This window comes from Salvia splendens, chromosome 15, assembly GCF_004379255.2.
Source record: "Salvia splendens isolate huo1 chromosome 15, SspV2, whole genome shotgun sequence".
Taxonomy (NCBI): Eukaryota; Viridiplantae; Streptophyta; class Magnoliopsida; order Lamiales; family Lamiaceae; genus Salvia; species Salvia splendens.
In genome coordinates, this window is record NC_056046.1 from 31,591,351 (window position 1) to 31,616,589 (window position 25,239).

The 25,239-nt window shown below is 34.1% G+C and overlaps 2 pseudogenes; one reads left to right on the forward strand and one right to left on the reverse strand.

Annotated features, from left to right (window-relative positions):
* The first annotated feature begins 7,548 nt into the window (after nt 1-7,548).
* On the forward strand, nt 7,549-9,820 carry LOC121767025 (annotated as a pseudogene).
* Nucleotides 9,821-12,089: 2,269 nt separating this feature from the next.
* On the reverse strand, nt 12,090-13,332 carry LOC121768913 (annotated as a pseudogene).
* Between the last annotated feature and the right edge of the window lie 11,907 nt (nt 13,333-25,239).

Here is a 25,239-nt window from a genome sequence, read left to right on the forward strand (position 1 = left end):
ACGGGCCATTTCCCATTAAACGAGTCACACACAAAAATTTAACCAACAAATCAACACTATATTGGGCCGTTAAATGCTCTATGAATGCCCCTATTTACCAATTCACCACACCCTTATTTTATAAATAATAACCCTCTCAATCTCAACTCTCTCTTTGTAGTGCATAGACATCACATCTGCCGCAACCAGAAATCGAAGATGTACAGAACAATGTCCGCTGAGATGACGGTTGATGTACCGGAAACCGAAGCGTGGAAGCTCTACGGCACTCTACAGCTCCCCAAAGTGGCAGAGAAAGCCAACTCCGACTTTATCAGCCGGGTCGACGTCGTCCAAGGGACGGCGGCGCCGGAACCATTCTCGAGGCCGTTTTCCGTCCAGTCCAGTACCATCCACATTCAGTTCAAATCAACTTCCGCTAGATTTATGTATTATTAATTAATTGATTAATTGAGCAGGGATGGGAGGGGGAATGAAGTCGTTCAAGGAGAAATTCATGGTGGTGGATAACGAGAAGCGTGTGAAGGAGGCAGAGTTGTGAAGGAGGATTTCTGGATCTGTAGGGTTCACGCTGTATCGCTTCCATTATTAACCATACATTGGCCTCATGCTGCTCTGTGTCTAAGTATTTGCTCCGCAACAATGACAATTGATCAACTATAGCCGCAACAATGACAATTGATCTACTATAATTTGGAACTGCGTGCGTGTTTTACTTTCATGTTTGCTAAAATAAATTTCTATCCTCCAACTATATATCTCTGTATTTCATTTTCTCTTTTTCCATGCTTTTAATAAAAACAATCAATATGAATCTACATATTTTATCAACTCATAACTATGAAATCTTGAAAAAGCTGCCACAGAAAAACCTACTCCCTACGTTAGCTATTGAAAGTCACACTTAATCCACCACGAATTTTTAAAAATGTTAATAGAAAGTGAATTGAAAATATTAACGAAAATGGGAGTCATACTCTTTGATATGCTCGGTTTTTGCACTATTTTAGGGCCTTTATTTGGTCCATTTTGAGTATCAATGTTGCATTACATGTCCAATAATTATATATTTTATCTATTTTGGTATTTTTGACGTGTTTTGTGAGAAATGTGCAAATTTGAGCCTAAAAAGATAGCTAAAACTCGAAGATGAAAATCTGGAGCATTCGACCCGCCCAGCGGACCGCTGGCGGCCAACGATTGTTGAACAAATAGCAGTCCGCTTCGAAAAAGTTGTGCTGAAAAGACTAGTTCACGACATAATTGTAACACCCCAATCAGGTTTTAGTTGGAAAATTCCTTTCTACTAAATTTGTCAATTTAGGCTGAAATTTTATAATTTGTGCACAACACTGAATGTTATTTTATATAGAATAGGGGTTACACAAGTATCACGTCAGTAAGATTGAGCAAGAAAATAGAATTAAATCAGAAATTATATAGCGTATACAATAGAAGGGAGAAATGGTCATTTTGCATAAAAGATGCTATGTATATTTTTATCTCCAAAACTCTTCGAGAGGCACAATTTTTTTAGGTTTGTAATTTTTTTTACTACAATAAAGACAATTATACATGGAATCATCTAGAAAGAATATGAATGATCAAAATAGTGTCATTTTGTCATTTACTATTCATAATTAATTAAATAATGTGGCTCTTGCTGTAAAATCAAATATAGCTACTAGCCTACTATTCACCCCCACTTTGGAGAATCAAACCGATTAGTAATCAAAGGAGAAGAAAGTTGCAATCTATGAAAGTTTCACTTAATTTGTGTTGACGCTTTGAACCAGTCGAACCAACGTATGGTTATCAAGGTAGGGCTCTCTTTTATCCTATTTTCTTTTATTTGAAACTTATGATAGGTTATGAGGTAAAACTTTTCTGACATCGTTGGTTGTCAAATAAGGTGTGTGTTACGTTTTGAGTTTATCTATCAATCCTTGTCAGTAGACGTCGGAAACATTAGTTTTTCCATTGAACTAAATTGAGTTGAACCTATGTATGATTTTGGGTATGAACTGACTATCTTAGTGCATTAATCCATGAATCTTAATTGTCAAATTGTTGTTGAAAATGAATAATATATCTTATTTAGTGACCAAAATAAATTTATTAGAATTTATAATGGCCATTTGATATATTTTGGAAAATTGATTGGAATATTGAAGTGAAATCTTTTTTTTGAGTAAGGAATTGAATATGGTAATGACTAATAACTAAGTGTGATTATGTGAGTGGATTAACCATAGAAATGAGACTAGAATTCATGATTGAAGCATATTCTAACGATTGCAAATAATTGAGATTAAAGAAATTTAGTTGATAAGGTTAATGAGTTTTATTTATAAGATTTGGTTAAAGAAATATGATTTAGAATGACTATGGATGTTAAACTAAATTTGAGGATTTACTAAGTAAGATTAGTAATTAACGGAGTATAAAGTAACTAGTGGAAATAGTAACTTAGAATTTGATTAAGGGAATAAAAGACATGAAACACACATGGAATGGATAGATAAAATTAGTCTATGCAATGCATTTAATTGATCTTGAAATTTATCTGTGATTATTAATATTTTTAAATTAGTATTAAGTTGACGAACATAAAACTGTGAATAGTAATAGAATATTTGGTGATTTTTTTTTTATTGGAGGATTTAAATAGAGTAATTACTGCAATCTATATATATATATACCTATATATAATGGGGTGTGCTAGGGTCCTTACAGCATCTTAGTGTAAAACACAACACAAATCACAACCCTTGGATCATTAGATTGGATGATTGTGATTAGTTACATTATCATACTAAAAATCTACATTATTAGCCGAGGTACATTAGACTAGAAATTTACATTATTAGACTAAAACTATACATTTTTAAACAAAATGCTACATTATTAGCCGAGGTACATTATTAGGCTAAAAATCTACATTATTAGATGACACGTGGCATTAATCTAACCGTTAGATCACAAAACCAATGGATTGCATGTGTTTTGTGTTTCACTTATACTTAGCTTTTGGATATGAATACATCCCTATAATAATATATTATATATATATATATAGGGATATATGTGAATGTAAATACAAAATATGGAGTGTTACAACAATTGATCTATGTCAGTAGGTGAAATAATTCTGCGACATGTTCTACCTACCTCACACTAATAAAAATGTCCAAACATCTATGTCAATAATAATTCCGTTGGTGGATAACTTCGACCTGAGCTCGATTAGGATGGTTCTGTCAGGGGCGGTGCTGCTTGGGAACGAGCTGGAAGTCGCAGACGGTTTTGGACAGGTGAAAAGTAAAATAACTTATATTCCTTACTTCACTTTTCATGTCCTTTAAATGATCATTTAATACCGGAAACACTAAATTCAATTTAATTAGTCCCTATATTTGTGTAGAGATTATAAGAATTATACAACTATTGATTAACTTTATTTTACTCTAAATTCAGTGTTAGGAAAATTAGTTGGGTAGGTGGAGGAATGTGAAGTTAAGTCGGATTAACTTGTCATTACTCCCTATTGATGTATTGCATATATAACTAATCGATTTGAATCCTTATTATGGTACCACTTGCATCTAATACTTGTCAATTTTGATTTATAATATAACTAAATGCACGGTTCCTAGAGAGAGATATTGCACCGAATTTTCAACAAATTCAACATTTATTTATTGAACAATAGAATGGCATACTTAATTTTATTTCATTTTATTAAACCCTTTTTTAGTGATGCTCCCGTCTTTGTCGGGTAATTTCAATAAATTGTTTAATTAATCATAGAATGACTGCCAATCTCTGCAGTTGCTACCACGTAACATGCATGTTAAAAATTTGTACACAAAGTTATGTACTTAGCCATGTATGATAATAATAATATTATCATAATTTATATCCTTTTTTATTCTAGGTGGGTTAGATAGACCACGAGGAATTCAAAGATATTAGAGAAAAATAATAAATTCATGGGCCGACTAATAACATAAACTTCCTAGCCCGTTTGTCCATTATTATAGGTGGGTTAGATAGACCACAGGGAATTCATGTTATTGGAAAAAATAAAAAATTCATGGGCTGAATAATAAAAATAAATTTCCTAGCCTGTTTGTCCATACTATAATTTTTCGTAAGTAATATTTAGTTATATTATAATCCAAAATTGTGAAAGTATTAGATGCAAGTGGTACCATGATAAAGATTCGAATCGATTAGATATATATGCATCACATCAATGAGGAGTAATGACAAATTAATTCGACCTAATTTCACATTCCTCCACCTACCCAACTAATTTTCCTAACACTGAATTTAGAGTAAAACAAAGTAAATCAATTAGTAGTATAATTCTTATAATCTCAACGCAAATATAGGGAGTAATTAAATTGAATTTAGTGTTTCTGGTATTAAATGATCATTTGAAGGACATGAAAAATGAAGTTAGGTATATCAGTTATTTTTCACTTTTCACTTGTCCAAAAACCGCATGCGACACGCGGCTGAGCAGAGCCGCTTCCAGCTCCTTCCCCAGCGGCGCCGCCCCTAGCATAACCATCCTGATCGACCTTAGGTCGAAGTTATCCACCAACGGAATTATTAGTAACATAGATGTTTCATATTTTTATTAGTGTGATGGTTGAATTTGTCGCAGAATTATTTCACCTAGGAAACATAAATCAATTATGTCGTTAACTAGTCTTTTCAAGTGATGTTTCAAAACTAATAAAGATGATTTTTATATTTCTACGGCCGAGGGCTATATTTGTTTATTTATGTGGCTAGCAGGGCCATATGGGCTATATGTATATATATATCTTTGGATTGGACCGGCCCGACCCGACCCAATATCTTGTTGGCCCATAATCTATATGGTCAGATCAGTTAATTATATGTAAAAGAAATTAATTAATTTTGTCACTTTATATATATACCTCTTTATGGCTTCATTCAGGTACGATTCTTCATTGTAGTTGAATGCATCATCAAACCCCAATATGTTCTTCAAAAGGTCAACCTTGAACAAAGTAATATATATAAATAAATTAACTCTAAAAAATATAAAGTAATTACAGCCCCAAAAGAAAATTGCTGCTTCAATATGAAGATAATTGCTGAGGTTATTTTTATTAATATTTTTTATTAAAGATAATGCTTATTGAATATTTTAAACCTTGAATTAGAGTTGACTTTTGACTGTATGGTTATTTATGTTAATTATTACTATTATGTTCCATATTCATTTAATCACCAACAAATTATGCAAATTCAAATTGAAAAAAGAAGTTGGTGAATGGATTTTTATAAATTAATTTAAAGAGTAATTAAAAGACATTATGTTGTGATCCTGCGCTTCTTCCAACGACATAACACCTAAATAGCTTAGCAAATTGGCCAACAAGCTAACCTACAACTCCTGATGCAGCCGATATAAAGACGAGTTCACCCTTTTTTGGAGAGCAAATCTCGTAAAATCCACATATGCAGTGATACCGGCCATACCTTCACAAAATGATCGTCAAAAAATGCAGTGATAGACGCAGAAAATTTCATTTAAAGATTATTACTTAAGTCTAATACTTTTGTTAGCGATGCGTGTATGATGTGGTTATGTGTTATTATTGTTAACATTTTAAACACGTATTTCACAATTGATTTATTCTGATTTTGCTTCCGATTAAGATTTTGAGTTTAAAATGGTTTGATATAATTCTATAACCATAATTCAACCAATGAATTATTTAACTATAAAATTTAACATTATTTTGGTTGATGTCACATTAATAGTTAAAATGCAAAATCAAATCGAATCAGTAATTTGGTTGTAAAATCAGAACAAATTAATAGTTTGATCATTTACATGTGAATTTAATAGTTTGGTTGCAAAATAGAACAAATTAATAGTTTGATAATTTACATATGAATTGTAAAGTCTGTATGCAAAAACTATATTTTGATGAAAATTTATAAATTTATAGGCAAATTATCCTACAATAACATGCACTGACACGATACATACGGCGGCTAATTTGACAAACAAATTTACCAAGAATTCCAGTGTAATAGGAGAGAGGCACATCCATAGAAGGGATTTTTAATAAATGTGATGTATATTAAATTCAACCCTACTTATATTTTTCTTTTGTTTCTTGAACTTTGTTTATAGTTTGCCGTTTTATATATTAAATTAAGTGAAAGATATGGATTAAAATCCCACTAGTCACGAATAAATATATTATTTTCATACGGTTAATTTTTACCGTGAATTATCCAAGTTTATACATTCAAAATATTATTCTCGACTCACATAAAATGTGATTTTCACATTAATCCATGAACACAGATAAAGTGATGTAATTATGTTATGACTATGAAAAAAAATACACTAGAACATTTAGTGTCTTAATACCTTCATAAATAACTTTATAGCGCCTAAATTAACACTTTATTAAGCCATAACGTGTAGTTTCTTCATAGCCTCCAATAAATATAGTATAAATTCTCAATTGATCCTTGATTAACACTCTCCTTTTCATTAGCCGTTGCATATCTGCTATTCTTTCTACATCGTTGGGTCGAAGACTTGAAGCACAACGATAGAAGCTTGATTCTGGCGGTATTCATGGGCAGGCGGTGGGGCGGTCGGCCCCCCTCGACCCCAATCGCCGTTCATTCCTAGATCTGGTTATATGTCTTGGCCATATTAAAATACTAATTTTGTTAATAATTAATGGTTAATTAATCTCATTTTGAACTTTATGAATGAGTTAAATATGGATTGACTTGATTAACATGTTAAATATGAATTGAACTATATAGGTTAGGACCAGAAGCGAGGACACTTAATTGATATGATACTTCCTCCTTCCGCAAAATGTTGTCCATGTTTGATTCGGCACGTGTTTTGAGAATGTAAAGAAAAGTGAGTGAAAGAAGTTAGTGGAATGTAGGTCCCATATTTTATATTGAATTTATAATAGAATGTGAGTGTGATGAGTCAGTGGAATATGAGAACCATTTACCAAAAAAGTAAAATAATAGCAAAGTGGACAACATTTCACGGACGGACCAAAATGGAAAAACTGGAAAACGTTTCATGGACGGAGGGAGTAATAAATAAGTAATGAATAAAGGGTAAAGTAAGATAGAGAATAATGTAGATAAGACTCTCTTCTACGTTATTCTCTCTCTTACTTTATCATATGTCCACTTTAGTTATTTATTATCATTTACAAAAACCATATGAGTATGTGATAAGTTAATTAAAAATATAATTGAGGGTATTTTCATCAAAAAACTTGAAAATAGTAAAAAAGTACTTCGACTGATATTAACTCACGGTTGACGGACCTCAAGTTATATTTTTAAAGTTCACGGATCTAAAATAATATAAAAAAAAGACGTCCCTCCATAGAAAATTAGAGCTCCCTATGATTCTCACCTAGCAGAGGCGCCGCTACTACACACAACCCAAAACTTCTACTCCATTAGCCAAGAGCTTGTCTAGGGATTTTCAGATATAAAACAATGAAGCCTGAACACCAGAATTCCACCAGAATCAACGGCAAAATGGGTGAGGAAATTAGCAACAAGCAAGTGATACTCAGCAACTATGTCAAACATCTGTGAAAGAATCCGATTTGTCGCTGAGAACTTCCAAATTTCAGCTCAAAATTCCCAGCGGTTGCGACGGCTGCCGTTTTGGTGAAGAATCTCTACTTATCCATCGATCCTTTTATCTTGTCCTCATGAAGAATCAGGAGCTCGATTTACCTTCTTTCCGCTGGATTCTGTAAGTTTAGTTTTTTTAAGTGAAATTTTTCTTGTTGAAATTAATTTTTCTTCTGGTTGGAATAGAATTTGTTTATACATGTCTGATTAAATTGGGGCCCTTATTTTTATTTTATTAAAAAAATAGACTTATAATACAATATTGTGTAGATGATCTCATTGGAATATAACAGTAGTATTTTTTTCGTTTGATGAATAGTTTGAGATTTCGGCGGAAAAAATTATAAACTGTATCTTTTCTATTGATAAAATGTTTGTTATGTCTTTTTGATGTTTCTGCAGAGGTCTTGTTGATGAATAGTTTGAGATTTTGGGGAAAGAAATAAAAAATGTTATCTTTCCATTGATGCAATGCTGGTTGCATCTTTTTTTGTGTTTGTTGACCTTTTTTCTGGTGACAGCCTATTTATGGATTTGGAGTGTCAAAAGTACTGGATTCGTCTCATCCAAATTTCAAGACGGGCGAGCTAGTTTGGGGGTTTACTGGCTGGGAGGAGTATAACCTTATTAAAGATCCAGACCAATTGTTTAAGGTTCAAGATAAAGATTTGCCCCTTTCTATTTATAGGGATTCTTGGTGAGTTTTCTCGAGCCCCTTGTGATTATCGACTTCAAATTTCACGCATGATTCCTGCTTCCTAGTGCTATTTGTCTGACTAGAACTAGTTGTTTGTGATTCTGCAGAAGTTATGTATGCAGTTAACTGTTAACGAAAACGAGTTGTTGATGAACTATATCTGCTTGAATTAATAGATTGGGAAATGCTGGATTTGTAGCGTTATCTTGATAGTTTCTGAAAAACAACAGTAGGAGATGTTACTAACTTGAGACTGAAAATCAACGTGTTTCGCGTTATCATTTTAGGCATGCCTGGCATGACAGCTTATGTTGGTTTTTCAAGTTTTGCTCCTCCAAAAAAGGGGGAAACTGTGTATGTCTCTGCTGCCCATCCGGAGCTGTTGGTCAGCTCGTTGGTCAGTTTGCAAAGATCGCAGGGTGTTACGTTGTTGGGAGTGCGGGGAAGCAAGAAAAGGTCAGAATCTAATGGCTTATTCGAAACTTATTAGATTGTTGGCTAGATTGGTTGTCGATTTATGTGATATTTTTCTTCTGTGGCAAGTTTATGTTTCACATTTGATGAACAAGTCGGCTTTTGCATTGATGAAGGTCGATCTCTTGAAGATCAAATTCAGGTTTGACGAAGCATTCAACTAAAAAGAAGAGCAAGACTATATGCAAGCGTTGAAGAGGTTCTATCATGCTATAAAAATGTGTATACTTAATTAACATTGAAGAATAGTTAGTATTTAACACACAATACACATATTTATGTTCTTATATAACAAAAGAATCCTTTGTATTCAACACAAATTTCATAAAAACTAAGCAAAAAACCGCGAAGTTTGGTAAATCAGCTGAGAAAAACACCAAGTATGGATCAGTTCACAATCATCCCACGACTGTGGATAACAAATCTAAATATATAATTTTTTTGGTTAGTTTTTTGAAAGAATTTGACCAAATTTTATAGTTTTTCCAGCACTTTATCGTTATGTAGATAATACTCACAAATTTGTGTTGTTGTTAATTAGGTACTTCCCCGATGGCATCGACATCTACTTGACAACGTGGAGGGAAGATGCTCGAAGCGGTGCTAAACAGCATGAGACTCAACGGCCGTGTTGCGCTTTGTGGGATGATCTCCCAATACAACAGCCTTGAGCAGCCCGAAGGCGTCCACAACTTGATTAACGCATTAGTAAAACAGGTCCATATGGAAGGATTTTTCACTAGCGACCACTACCATCTCTACCCCAAGTTCCTGGAGATTGGTTGTGCCTCTAATCAAGGAAGGAAGATCACATACGTCGAAGACATAGCCGAAGGCATTGAAAGCGCGCCTGGGGCTCTCTTTGGCTTATACTCCGGTCGCAACGTAGGGAAGCTGTTGGTGTGGTTCGTGAGTAATTCTGTTTTTACCATCGGAAACAAGGAAGGACTTAAATAAGGTTATAATCATGAATTATAAATATATGATCATGAATTTGATGTATTGTTATTAATTTAAACAGGTAGCACCTCCAATCCTCCATTCTTATTTATCTCTTCCCTTCACTATTCATGGCTCTCATTATTTCATTTCTATTTAATATATTTATTATAAAACTGAGTCAAAATATGAGATTTCTAAATTTAACTTCCATAGACGTCTCTGGTAGGGATGTCAATCGGGTCGGGCCCAGCGGGGTTTCAGGCCAACCTTGCCCAAGTTATGGGTCACTCAGGTGCGGGCTAATCAAGTAGTGGTTTTTTTCAGGTTATAGAAGTTAAACCCCTAACCCTAAAAACTCGGGTTTCGGGCTAGCCCAACGGGTTAATTCGGTTTCTACCGATAAATTTATCATGTGATCAATCAAATAATATTGAAAATTAGTTTATATTTATTAAATGTAAAACATTTAATAATATTGAATTTGAGATATATGCTTAAATTCAACATAAACACGATTAAATACTACGGAGATTTATGCAAAATAAAACATAACATCAAGAAATTTCAAAAGCATATTTTAGAATTTTAAATGTTTTTCTTAGTGGAATTTGAAGTTTCCAATTTATTTTATCTATTATTATATTAATAAAATTTAGTATATAATTTATATATTTAATATAAAATTGAAAGTTATTTTTTTTAGTTATCTATATTATAAATAATCAATGAAGTGTTGAATTAGGAGTCAAACAAATCGGGCCAACCCTAATTTTACCCCCGGTGAAGCGCAGTTATATTGACTCTTTTGCCCCCGGTGAGGTCCGTGTTTCCCTTTTCCTTCACCAAAAAGGCACCGTTGGGAATATTCCGTTTGATTTATGAGGTTTTCAGAATCAAATTTGATTCCTTTATCAAACCCTTCACGTAGTCTTTTGATACAATCTGCGTTTTTCCCTCCATTTTTCATTATGTGTTTTGTTTTGTTTATATTCTAAATTGAAGTGATCTTGACATATAATATCATGAAACTTTCCAAATATTAGTTTTTCCCAAGTACATTAAAAATAGTCTAAAGTATCACAAACTTTACATTTTATTGTTATTTCACAACTCAGCACAAATATGATATTTTAGAAAAAATCTTATTATACGTGGGCAACCGTGAAGTGTTTATAATATTTTAGATATACGTTGAAAATCACAATGATTTAGAAAGTGCCAAGTAAGATAAAAAATGCTCGGAAGTTGGTTGGATATGGTGATTGACCTGCCATGGGAAATAGTAGTACTAACAAACAAATTAAGTGTAAAGTTTGTTATATTTTAGACCATTTTTAAGTTATTGGGAAATACTAAATCTTGGCCTAATTTCGATGATTTTAGAGACCGATATCCCTTTATTAAATAATATGTGTTGGAAAAAAATTGCTTCATGTTATGTGTTGAAAATTTGGAAGTGCAATAAATTGAAAGGAATAATTTTCTTTAACCAAGCGTGAAATACGTTTATTTTAGATGTGTGGGGATGGTCCGAGGAGTACTATAAAATTGACCATGCTTGTGAAAAATAAATGTTGGATTTATAGCAGTAGACCTTGAATAACAAAATGACTGCGTAGGAGTAATACTAATATAATACTAGTACAATAAATATCAATAATTGATCAACCATTGCCGGCGGATTCAAAATATAATTTGGATAGGAAATTTGTGTTCTCAACTTATCTTAGAGTACTTTAATGAGAGATAAAATTTTGATTCATAATCATAATGTTAGTTTAAAAATACATAATACATCATTAAGGGACGTCGTTGAAGTCTTTTTGACACATGTTCCTCGATAAGAATGCAGCATATAACGTTTAGAAAAGTGCAATATTTTAGTTTAATTTAAGCCCATATAATGGTGGTTGAAAGATGATAAAACTATACTATTATACAAAATTTCAACATGGAAATATTAATATTAAAATATTATAATTCAATAATAATAAATTATTGTGTATCTAACAACATCTCCAGCTGTGACTAAATGCAAAGTATGAGATCGAAATGTGAACTATTCAGTGGCATTACTTTCACTCAAATTCAAAAGTTCTATCCCTTTGACTAGTGTATTCAAGCGTCGATTTCTCTTGACTAGGTCATCGAGAATATTTTTTAATGAATTAAACAATTTTAAGCAAAGAAAATTTCATTGTTGCCTTCGATTTATTCTTCAAAGAAGAAAAAAGAAGTTTCATCTCTTTGTTTCTAGTTTCTAACATGTATAAAAATGGTAATTCTTTATTGAAGCTAACACAAATTATTTTAGATATAAATTAATACACAATTCAATCCTCACCGTCCATTAAATCAAGATCGATAGGACCAAATTGATCAATCACGAGCCACAAGAACAACTTGCTTTCCCACTTTGCGACCAGAAAAGTGTCCAACCAAAGCAGCTGGCGCAGCCTCAATTCCTTCAACAATGAAGTAGTCGAAGACGACGAATCCTTGCATTCGGATTTTCTTTACGATCACATACATCAAGTTGTGTGTCGCGTTTGGCTCCTCCTCGTCATACTGCGAGATCGTCCCGCAGGCGGTGATGAGACCGTGGGGTCTAATGTTCGGGAGCACCGAATCGAGCATTTTGCCTCCTACATTTTCGAAATATATGTCAATCCATTCGGGGAAGTACCTAAATAGTTGTGATTAATTTCATACACTTATTAGAGATAACAAAGTACGGGTCGGGGTTGTGCTCATTAGACCGAATGGGAAATTTTGATCATAAATATATGTTTTTTGTTTATTTATGTGACTAGCCAGGGCCATATGGGCTACATGTATATATATCTTTGGATTGGACCGGCCCGACCCGACCCAATATCTTGTTGGCCCATAATCTATATGGTCAGATCAGTTAATTATATATGTAAAAGAAATTAATTAATTTTGTCACTTTATATATATACCTCTTTATGGCTTCATTCAGGTACGATTCTTCATTGTAGTTGAATGCATCATCAAACCCCAATATGATCTTCAAAAGGTCAACCTTGAACAAAGTAATATATATAAATAAATTAACTCTAAAAAATATAAAGTAATTACAGCCCCAAAAAGAAAATTGCTGCTTCAGTATTAAGATAATTGCTGAGGTTATTTTTATTAATATTTTTTATTAAAGATAATTCTTATTGAATATTTTAAACCTTGAATTAGAGTTGACTTTTGACTGTATGGTTATTTATGTTAATTATTACTATTATATTCCATATTCATTTAATCACCAACAAATTATACAATTCAAATTGAAAAAGAAGTTGGTGAATGGATTTTTATAAATTAATTTAAAAGAATAATTAAAAGACATTATGTTGTGATCCTGCGCTTCCAACGACATAACAGGTAAATAGCTTAGCAAATTGGCCAACAAGCTAACCTACAACTCCTGATGCAGCCGATATAAAGACGAGTTCACCCTTTTTTGGAGAGCAAATCTCGTAAAATCCAACATATGCAGTGATACCGGCCATACCTTCACAAATGATCGTCAAAAAAATGCAGTGATAGACGCAGAAAATTTCATTTAAAGATTATTACTTAAGTCTAATACTTTGTTAGCGATGCGTGTATGATGTGGTTATGTGTTATTATTGTTAACATTTTAAAGCACGTATTTCACAATTGATTTATTCTGATTTTGCTTCCGATTAAGATTTTGAGTTTAAAATGGTTTGATATAATTCTATAACCATAATTCAACCAATGAATTATTTAACTATAAAATTTAACATTATTTTGGTTGATGTCAGATTTAATAGTTAAAATGCAAAATCAAATCGAATCAGTAGTTTGGTTGCAAAATCAGAACAAATTAATAGTTTGATCGTTTACATGTGAATTTAATAGTTTGGTTGCAAAATAGAACAAATTAATAGTTTGATAATTTACATATGAATTGTAAAGTTTGTATGCAAATACGGTTGATCGCGACTAGGGGAGGATGAAAGAAAAATACGGTTGATCGCGACTCGGGTCTAGAGCGGAAAGAAAAAATTGCTCTGATACCACTCTGTCACGACCGCATTTTTCTAAGGATAGAAAATACGGTTGATCGCGACTAGGGGAGGATGAAAGAAGCGGGGAAGAAAGGGGAAACTGTGGCACAACTGAAGCTTGAACCGAAATAACTCACATAGTATATATCAGAGTGCACGATAAAAACAGTGCAAACTCGACTTTTGCACTACAGTGGAAGAGTCAAGAGCAGATAACGTTGTGTATGGAGACACGTCGCATCCGAGTACTATTCTATTGAAGGATCTTCATCGTCTATGCTCAACATCGCCCGCCGTCATCACTGCTCAACCTGCACATTTTTAAAACATATGCAGGGCTGAGTACTTGGTGTACTCAGTGGACACGTGCCGAAATATATTTTCATAACAACTGATTTTGTCAAGCCACTCTTTGAGTGAACTCGGGGTTTTAGGAAAAGTCCGAGAACACTAAACATTTTCTTTTCCTTTTTCAAAAGCGATCTTTCGATCTATTTTCCTGGAACATATGCCGTATCTGACAAACCCGATTTCACTATCTCTTGTTCATTCATCAATCCATTCATCATTCATCGTTCCTTTCATCAATTATCATATCTTAACATTCAAGTGTCGGGGAAATGGTTACCTCCCACGGTCACCCATCAATCAATTCCATTCCAGTGCCGGGGAAGTGGTTACCTCCCACGGTCACCCGTCAATCCATTCCATTCAAGTGCCGGGGAAGTGGTTACCTCCCACGGTCACCCATCAATCCATTGCATTCATCGTTGCAGTCAGATAGGCATAGTTCCAAAACAAAATATGGCTTGACATAACCTTTTCAACTTTATTTTTTTTCATAACACATTTTTGAAATGTAAATCATTTTTCTATCATCAAAAGCCGTACACATAACTTTCAAACTCAACATAAGCTACACTTCATAAGCACTCGTAAAGCAACACCTAACGACATATAATAACACCAAGCAAATAACACTTATCATAATACTTCACATTAAATAGCAAGCTCGCACTTAACATCATATCTTAATTAGAAAGCACATATAAATACTTTTCATAAAAACTGTAAACATACTTTAAAGAGAAAGTCTTAAAAATACTCAGATCGAAAGCCCACCTCGTTTGCTTAAACAATTCAATATTCACTTAAGGCAAACCCTCGTTCCTTGTGCTCACGTACACACAATAACCCTTCCATCAATTCACATTATCATGCATGTCCTATCGTTCCTTTTATCATTCTCTTAAAGTACCCATCCCAACATTCATCAACATAAGGAAAACATGCCATAATATTTCTCAACGTCCCACACATAATCACTTCATAGGATACATTCCTAAAAAATACATGCATCATATAATTCACTCAACTTGGCAACAAGTGATATTTCCACATAACCACGAATCTGGCAGAACTGCGCAGTTGGTTTGTAAAATCACCAAAAATCCATCCGACCTTATATGAAGCTAAAATTTGGTCACAACACAGTAGACACAGCCAAGTTTTCCAGTTAAAATTTCACACCGAAATCATATCATTTGGTCAGTCAAAACAACAATACAACCCTCTGGTCGGAACATAAAAATTCTGGCAGTACTGCGCGGTTCGATTGAAAAATTTACCAAAACTTCATCCGATGTTCAATGAGGTTGAAATTTTCACAACACATAGAAGACACTTAAAATTACATACAGTCAAAAATTCACGTCAAGATAAGGCCATTTGGTCGGTCAAATAGAAAACGAAACTTTCTGGGCGAGAATACAAGTTTCTGGCAGAATTGCGCAGTCAACTTCAAAAATTTGTTAAATATTAATCTTTCGTCAAAAAGGTCTAAAATTCACACAAAACACAGATAACACCTTGAAGTTTACTTAGTTAAAATTTCGTGTCAAAATTAGATCTTTTGATTGGTCAAACACACGTCGGAATCCACTGTCTGAACACCAAAGTTTTCAGGCTTCAAAATTTCGAGATCAGGGTTTCTTCCTCATTCATCCAAACACAAATTTTCATGCTTCCAACACACAATCATGCTTCAAAAGGTTCTCACAGTCATGTTCTCATATATTCACACATCATTCACCAATGATTCATTCAAACTTCACACATATTCATTCAAAATCGCATATTCCCAATTGTTCTCATACAAACACAAATTTCCACCGATTAATTATGCGATCTAAGATTCCTACACTCACTATATGCATGAAGGAATCAAGAACAAGGTTTCAATGGAGAAGATGAGGAAAAGATTCAATTATACCTTCTTGAATTGAAAACCAAGCGGTAGAAGCAAAGATTGATGCGATTTGTCGGGAACTCTTGAAAATCAAACTCCAATGGATGCAAGAACAAGGATTGGAAGAAATTTTGGAGAGGATGAAGAGGGGGCGAAAATCTTGATGGTAGCTCTTTGTTGGTGAAGTAAAAGAATTTGGAGTGGATGGAAGTTATATATAGAGACACAAAAGAGAAACAAAAGCTTGGAATGAAAATTACATTTTTCACAAAAGACAAAAACTCCCATCTTGTCATTTCGAAACGACGACTAATAAATGCGGCCGTCGTTTGGAAAACGTGAAATTTCGTTTGGAGTTGAACCGTCGTTCGTAGAACGCGAACCGTCGTTTGGAAAACGTGCTTGATGTGATGCGGTTCTTGTCAAACTTTTCGTCTTGATTTGATGTCGAAAGTGGATTTGACACGTGGTCTATCCTTTCGTGTAGGTATCGGGAGTAAAAAAAATGTGGTGATCGAGCAAGACCCGGAGGACGGAAGATGGCTGTCCCGGGGCTGCCCGGCACTCGGCACGGCTGCCCGGCGCGAGTCCGTCCCGGCACGACTCTTGTGATGTCTGAAATCGTGTTCTTATTTTATTCTAGCATCGAACTCGTTGTAAAAACACTTTTGGACTTTTATTTGTAGAAAGAACCTCTCAACTAGCTATTAGTTCTTCAATGCTAAAAAGAACTTCATTCAGCTGACGACATGATACTTACTTTAAACATATCACTCGATCACAACGCGAGGTAAAAGAGATTAGATACGAATAACAACACTAAAGAGTTGATTTTCCACAAGTTAGAAAAAAAAAGTGGGTGTTACATTCTTTCCCCCTTGAAAAAAATTCGTCCCGAAATTTGCTTACATCCTTCGAATAAAAATATTTCTCCATGAACTTGTAATCCAATTTCCAAGCAACTTCCTCGTATCGCTTAATAATTAATAACTATGGCTGAAATTTTAACACCTCGTGTTCTTGGTTATATCGATGCCTCTAGTTGGTGTATCACTTTTACGCATGTCTGATTATAGAAACTTATTCCCCCGTGTGCATTCGAAAAGCTCAACCTCACCCTTTCCTCCAAGTCTAGTATCGAGAACTCAAAAATTAATCAAGCAGTCTTACTTGGATATGAACTGATTTCGAAATTGTAGCAACACTGCTGAAAGTGTCTTAATCAAAAAGGCTGCAGAATTAATCAAGAAAACAAGAACAACATTTCTAGCTCGACTCTTCTTAATCTCATCCCCAACTTGAGAAAATTGGTTTGAAAACGAAGCAAGAGCTAAGTTCCATTAGACTCAACATCTCCATTGAGAATTACGTGGTTTAAAAGGTTTTAGGTAAACTCATAGAGCTTGAGAATCACTTCTTGTAAGAGCTTGAAAGAACATGTAATAGGATGACACTTAATTATATCTCAATTTCCATTGTAGGCTGCCAAAAAAAATTTGTTCAATTGTCTGATCAAATTTGAAAGATCCAAATGCCAATAACTTATCATTCAAAATGTCAAAGCCTGAAATGATAAGTCGTAGGAGGATTTAGAAACGTAGGCAATTTCCATTAAGCAACATGTATCATGGTTCAACAATATCACCATATAGAATAATGAATTCACCTCAATGGATTCACGAGTTTGTTAAAGACAACTCAAAGTGAATGAAACTTTTTAGAAAAGCAACTAGATCAAACCCGCTACAGAAGAAGAGAACATGATAGCCTTAATTTGGTGTTGCATAAAGAAAATGACTGAGCATGAAACAATATACGTTGTGAAACTGAGCTAACAATAATTTCACCTCAACAAGAAAGAACTTGCCACAGACAGAGTTACGGAATAAAAAGGTGGACAAAAGTTCCAAGAAGAATATTCCATCCTTTGAAGAAACATGCATGGGAGATGTGATCATACTGAAGGTCATAACTGCAAACAACTTTAGGAATGAAGTTCGATGACGAAAACTCATAAGGTCAAAATTTGTCCTTACGAAAGATGGATCAAAGAAGACTACTAATCAAGATATCCAAAGTTACGAAGGCAAGCTCCAACGTTCAAGAACTGAAAGTGAGTCATGACTCGATATAGGAAAAGAAATAATGGGCATTACTTGCGAATTATGAGTCGAACAAGGTCTTAAATAGACAAGGGCTCACCATTAATTGAAAGGTTCCAAAAAATAAAATTCTTATAATCCAAGTAAGTACTGTTGATTAAAATCATTCATTCTAGCTACGAAGGTCACACTCTCTCGTTCATCCTTCTAAGGCTGAACATGGTAACATCGTTCTAAGAAACCGTGGATTCCAAGTTGACATTCATCACGTCATTACAACAAAGTAATTGTAGTCAGTCAAAAGCCATATCTTCATAATATTCTTGCATATTATAACAATCATTCTCTTAAAACATTTTAATCATCCGTGTGCTTCTCTGCCTCCAATAAAGGTCGTCTCCATCGTGTCGCCACTTTTAATGAAATTACGCGAGATAATGCTATATTGATTTGCATCGCGAGTATGATCTCTTGTCATTGTATAGCTACATCACTTAGCATCAGCTCTTCTTGTTTCGCTCCTTTTTTTTTTTTTTTTGAAGCTTCATTTCGTCTTCTCTATCATCATCTTCTTGAAATCTTCCTCGTATTTCTTTCGTCCTTATCATTCACGAAAAATGATAGAAAATAGTAAAATGGTTCACACACTAAGCTTGCTTCAACGTTCCGCGCCATTCCAAAGAATAGAAAAAGTTTCATGGTTCACCGGCCTCCATTCGCACTCTCGATCTCCTTGTCTCGTATCTTGGTAATCTAGGAATTTCGCCCCTCTTCCCTTTCTCGTTCGTTTTCATCGCTCGGGAAAGCGATAGATAAATTTTCAACTTACAACTATGGTTCGCGCACATTCCATCTAGCTTAGTCTTAGGCACTCTAAGTTCACAACACATTTCACCACCTCATAGATCAACAACTATCACATTTAAAGTCATTCAAACTTAGAATATCAACTTTCATCTTTCATGTAAAAACAAACAATCCATCGTCCCTCATCAAAACTCGTTCTTTTCTCAAACATTAGCAAATACTCTTCTCAACTCGAAATCAATCCCTCACAGAAAGATTCTACTTCCTCCTTCGTATAAAAATTTTCTCCTCTTTCTTTCTCAAAAATTTTCTCATCGTCCTTTCTCCGAAACTTTCTCATAAAAATTTTCACATAAAAAAAAATATTACCTCTTTCTTGGTTGAGCGTGGCGAAGCGGGATGTTGAGCCTTCCAAATTTAATCTTATTTTAGTCTAGCGAATCGAATCTAGACTAAGAATGAAAAAGACTCTCGGGTCTAGAGCGGAAAGAAAAATTGTTCTGATACCACTCTGTCACGACCGCATTTTCTAAGGATAGAAAATACGGTTGATCGCGACTAGGGGAGGATGAAAGAAGCGGGGAAGAAAGGGGAAACTGTGGCACAACTGAAGCTTGAACCGAAATAACTCACATAGTATATATCAGAGTGCACGATAAAAAGAGTGCAAACTCGACTTTTGCACTGCAGTGGAAGAGTCAAGAGCAGATAACGTTGTGTATGGAGACACGTCGCATCCGAGTACTATTCTATTGAAGGATCTTCATCGTCTATGCTCAACATCGCCCGCCGTCATCACTGCTCAACCTGCACATTTTTAAAACATATGCAGGGCTGAGTACTTGGTGTACTCATTGGACACGTGCCGAAATATATTTTCATAACAACTGATTTTGTCAAGCCACTCTTTGAGTGAACTTGGGGTTTTAGGAAAAGTCCGAGAACACTAAATATTTTTCTTTTCCTTTTTCAAAAGCGATCTTTCGATCTATTTTCCTGGAACATATGCCGTATCTAACAAACCCGATTTCACAATCTCTTGTTCATTCATCAATCCATTCATCATTCATCGTTCATTTCATCAATTATCATATCTTAACATTCAAGTACCGGGGAAATGGTTACCTCCCACGGTCACCCATCAATCAATTCCATTAAAGTGCCGGGGAAGTGGTTACCTCCCACGGTCACCCGTCAATCCATTCCATTCAAGTGCCGGGGAAGTGGTTACCTCCCACGGTCACCCATCAATCTATTCCATTCATTGTTGTAGTCAGATAGGCATAGTTCCAAAACAAAATATGGCTTGACATAACCTTTTCAACTTTATTTTTTTTTCATAACACATTTTTGAAATGTAAATCATTTTTCTATCATCAAAAGCCGTACACATAACTTTCAAACTCAACAAAAGCTACACTTCATAAGCACTCGTAAAGCAACATCTAACGATATATAATAACACCAAGCAAATAACACTTATCATAATACTTCACATTAAATAGCAAGCTCGCACTTAACATCATATATTAATTAGAAAGCACATATAAATACTTTTCATAAAAACTGTAAACATACTTTAAAGAGAGTCTTAAAAATACTCAGTTCGAAAGCCCACCTCGTTTGCTTAAACAATTCAATATTCACTTAAGGAAAACCCTCGTTCCTTGTGCTCACGTACACACAATAACCCTTGCCAAACCACAATACAAATCAGCCTTCCATCAATTCACATTATCATGCATGTCCTATCGTTCCTTTTATCATTCTCTTAAATTACCCATCCCAACATTCATCAACATAAGGAAAACATGCCATAATATTTCTCAACGTGCCACACATAATCACGTCATAGGATACATTCCTAAAAAATACATGCATCATATAATTCACTCAACTTGGCAACAAGTGATATTTCCACATAACCACGAATCTGGCAGAACTGCGCAGTTGGTTTGTAAAATCACCAAAAATCCATCCGACCTCATATGAAGCTAAAATTTGGTCACAACACATACATTCAAGTTCATCCAGTTAAAATTTCACACCGAAATCATATCATTTGGTCAGTCAAAACAACAATGCAACCCTCTGGTCAGAACATAAAAATTCTGGCAGTACTGCGTGGTTCGATTGAAAAATTTACCAAAACTTCATCCGATGTTCAATGAGGCTGAAATTTTCACAAAACATAGAAGACACTTCAAATTACATACAGTCAAAAATTCACATCAAGATAAGGCCATTTGGTCGGTCAAATAGAAAAAGAAACTTTCTGGGCGAGAATACAAGTTTCTGGCAGAATTGCGCAGTCAACTTCAAAAATTTATTAAAATTTTATCTCTCGTCAAAAAGGTCTGATATTCACACACAACACAGATAATACCTTTAAGGTTACTCAGTTAAAATTTCGTACTAAAATTCGATCTTTTGATTGGTCAAACACACGTCGGAATCCACTGTCCGAACACCACAGTTTTCAGGCTTCAAAATTTCGAGATCAGGGTTTCTTATTCATCCAAACACAATTTTTCATGCTTCCAACACACAATCATGCTTCAAAAGGTTCTCACAGTCATGTTCTCATATATTCACACATCATTCACCAATGATTCATTCAAACTTCACACATATTCATTTAAAATCGCATATTCACAATTGTTCTCATACAAACACAAATTTCCACCGATTAATTATGCGATCTAAGATTCCTACACTCACTATATGCATGAAGGAATCAAGAACAAGGTTTCAATGGAGAAGATGAGGAAAAGATTCAATTATACCTTCTTGAATCGAAAACCAAGCGGTAGAAGCAAAGATTGATGCGATTCGTCGGGAACTCTTGAAAATCAAACTCCAATGGATGCAAGAACAAGGATTGGAAGAAATTTTTGAGAGGATGAAGAGGGGGCGAAAATCTTGATGGTAGCTCTTTGTTGGTGAAGTAAAAGAATTTGGAGTGGATGGAAGTTATATATAGAAAGACAAAAGAGAAACAAAAGCATGGAATGAAAATTACATTTATCACAAAAGACAAAAACTCCCAACTTGTCATTTCGAAACGAAGACTAATAAATGCGGCCGTCGTTTGGAAAACGTGAAATTTCGTTTGGAGTTGAACTGTGGTTCGTAGACCGCAAACCGTCGTTTGGAAAACGTGAAATTTCGTTTGGAGTTGAACCGTGGTTCGTAGAACGCATACCGTCGTTTGGAAAACGTGAAATTTCGTTTGGAGTTGAACCGTCGTTCGTAGAACGCGAACCATCGTTTGGAAAACGTGCTTGATGTGATGCGGTTCTTGTCAAACTTTTCGTCTTAATTTGATGTCGAAAGTGGATTTGACACGTGGTCCATCCTTTCGTGTAGGTATCGGGAGTAAAAAAAATGTGGTGATCGAGCAAGACCCGGAGGACGGAAGATGGATGTCCCGGGGCTGCCCGGCACTCGGCACGGCTGCCCGGCGCGAGTCCGTCCGGGCACGACTCTTGTGATGTCCGAAATCGTGTTCTTATTTTATTCTAGCATCGAACTCGTTGTAAAAACGCTTTTGGACTTTTATTTGTAGAAAGAACCTCTCAACTAGCTATTAGTTCTTCAATGCTAAAAGAACTTCATTCAGCTGACGACATGATACTTACTTTAAACATATCACTCGATCACAACGCGAGGTAAAAGAGATTAGATACGAATAATAACACTAAAGAGTCAATTTTCCACAAGTTAGAAAAAAAAAGTGGGTGTTACATACATAGAAGGGATTTATAATAAATGTGATGTATATTAAATTCAACCCGGCCTACTTATATTTTTCTTTTGTTTCTTGAACTTTGTTTATAGTTTGGCGTTTTTATATATTAAATTAAGTGAAAGATATGCATTAAAATCCCACTAGTCACGAATAAATATATTATTTTCATACGGTTAATTTTTACCGTGAATTATCCAAGTTTATAAATTCAAAATATTATTCTCGATTCTCACATAAAATGTGATTTTCATATTAATCCATGAACACAGATAAAGTGATGTAATTATGTTATGACTATGAAAAAAAATACACTAGAACATTTAGTGTCTTAATACCTTCATAAATAACTTTATAGCGCCTAAATTAACACTTTATTAAGCCATGACGTGTAGTTTCTTCATAGCCTCCAATAAATATAGTATAAATTCTCAATTGATCCTTGATTAACACTCTCCTTTTCATTAGTCGTTGCATATCTGCTATTCTTTCTACATCGTTGGGTCGAAGACTTGAAGCACAACGACAGAAGCTTGATTCTGGCCGTATTCATGGGCCGGCGGTGGGGTCGGTCGGCCCCCCTCGACCCCAATCGCCGTTCATTCCTAGATCTTGTTATATGTCTTGGCCATATTAAAATACTAATTTTGTTAATAATTAATGGTTAATTAATCTCATTTTGACTTGATGAATGAGTTAAATATGGATTGACTTGATTAACATGTTAAATATGAATTGAAATATATAGGTTAGGACCAGAAGCGAAGACACTTAATTGATTATTATTTTATAGGACAAAATATGTTTTTTTAATATACGAGCTTAATTTAGGACTTTTAAATACAAGTACTCTACTAATTATTAATGTATAGGATAAAATATGATTTTTAATATACGGGCCTAATTTTAGACTTTAAAATAAAAGTACTCTACCTAATTGACAAAATCTATTAATGTATAGGTCAAAATATGTTTTTTTAATATACGAGCCTAATTTTGGACTTTAAAATACAAGTACTCTACTAATTGTTAATGTATAGGATAAAAATGTTTTTGTTAATATAGGAGCCTAATTTTAGACTTTAAAATACAAGTACTCTATCTAATTGACAAAATTTATTAATGTATAGGACAAAATATATTCTTTTAATATACAAGCCTAATTTTAGACTTTAAAATACAAGTACTCTACCTAATGGACAAAATCTTTAAACTGTGGATCAAAACATCTTTTTAAATAAATATGCGAGACAAAATTTAAACTTTAGTCAAACTAAATAAATAATAAGTCTAATATTGTGTCGCATTTTTACGAAAAATTGAAAGTATTGAAACAACTTTACAAATGTTGTGCGTGAATTAGTCAAATGTAGTGAACTTAATACCTAATGACCTATAAATACAATAAATTTTGCCAGCCATAACCTAAAGTCATAAAAGAAAATACAAACTGAGACTCGTTCAGTTTCCCTTATATGGCCTGGTGGGCCCACGTAATTGGATCTTTTTTCAAGTGTTCAGTGCTGGAGAATTGCGGCTGGTTAGGGGCTTTAGGTGTTAATATTTGTTTTTTAATTAAATGGTTGCTGAAGAAAATACCCCCGCCTATTATTGAGAAGAAGGAATATTTTTTTAGTCCACGAACTTTGTCAATGTATCATTTTAGATCCGTGAACTTTAAAAATATCATTTGAAGTCTGTCAACTATGAGTTAATATTAATCGAAATATTTTTTTACTATTTTCAAGTTTTTTGGATGAAAATACCCTCAATACCGGGTACATATTTTTAATAAACTTATCACATACCCATATTTTTTTATACATATTTTTACTACTCCCTCCGTCCCTGAAATTTTGTCACATTTCATTTTCTGCACTCGTTTTGAACAAATGATACTTCCTCCGTCCGCAAAATGTTGTCCATGTTTGACTCGGCACTTGTTTTGAGAAATGTAAAGAAAAGTGAGTGAAAGAAGTTAGTGGAATGTAGGTCCATATTTATATATTGAATTTATAATAGAATGTGAGTGTAATGAGTTAGTGGAATATGAGAACCATTTACCAAAAAAGTAAAATAATAGCAAAGCGGACAACATCACGGACGGGCCAAAATGGAAAAAACTGGAAAACGTTTCACGGACGGAGGGAGTAATATATAATTAATGAAGAAAGGGTAAAGTAAGATAGAGAATAATGTAGATAAGACTCTCTTCTACGTTATTCTCTCTCTTACTTTATCATATATCCACTTTAGCTATTTATTATCATTTACAAAAACCATATGAGTATGTGATAGGTTAATTAAAAATATGATTGAGGGTATTTTCATCCAAAAAACTTGAAAATAGTAAAAAAGTGATATTAACTCACAGTTGACGGACCTCATATTTTATTTTTAAAGTTCACGGATCTAAAATAATATAAAAAAAAGATGTCCCTCCATAGAATATTAGAGCTCCCTATGATTCTCACCTA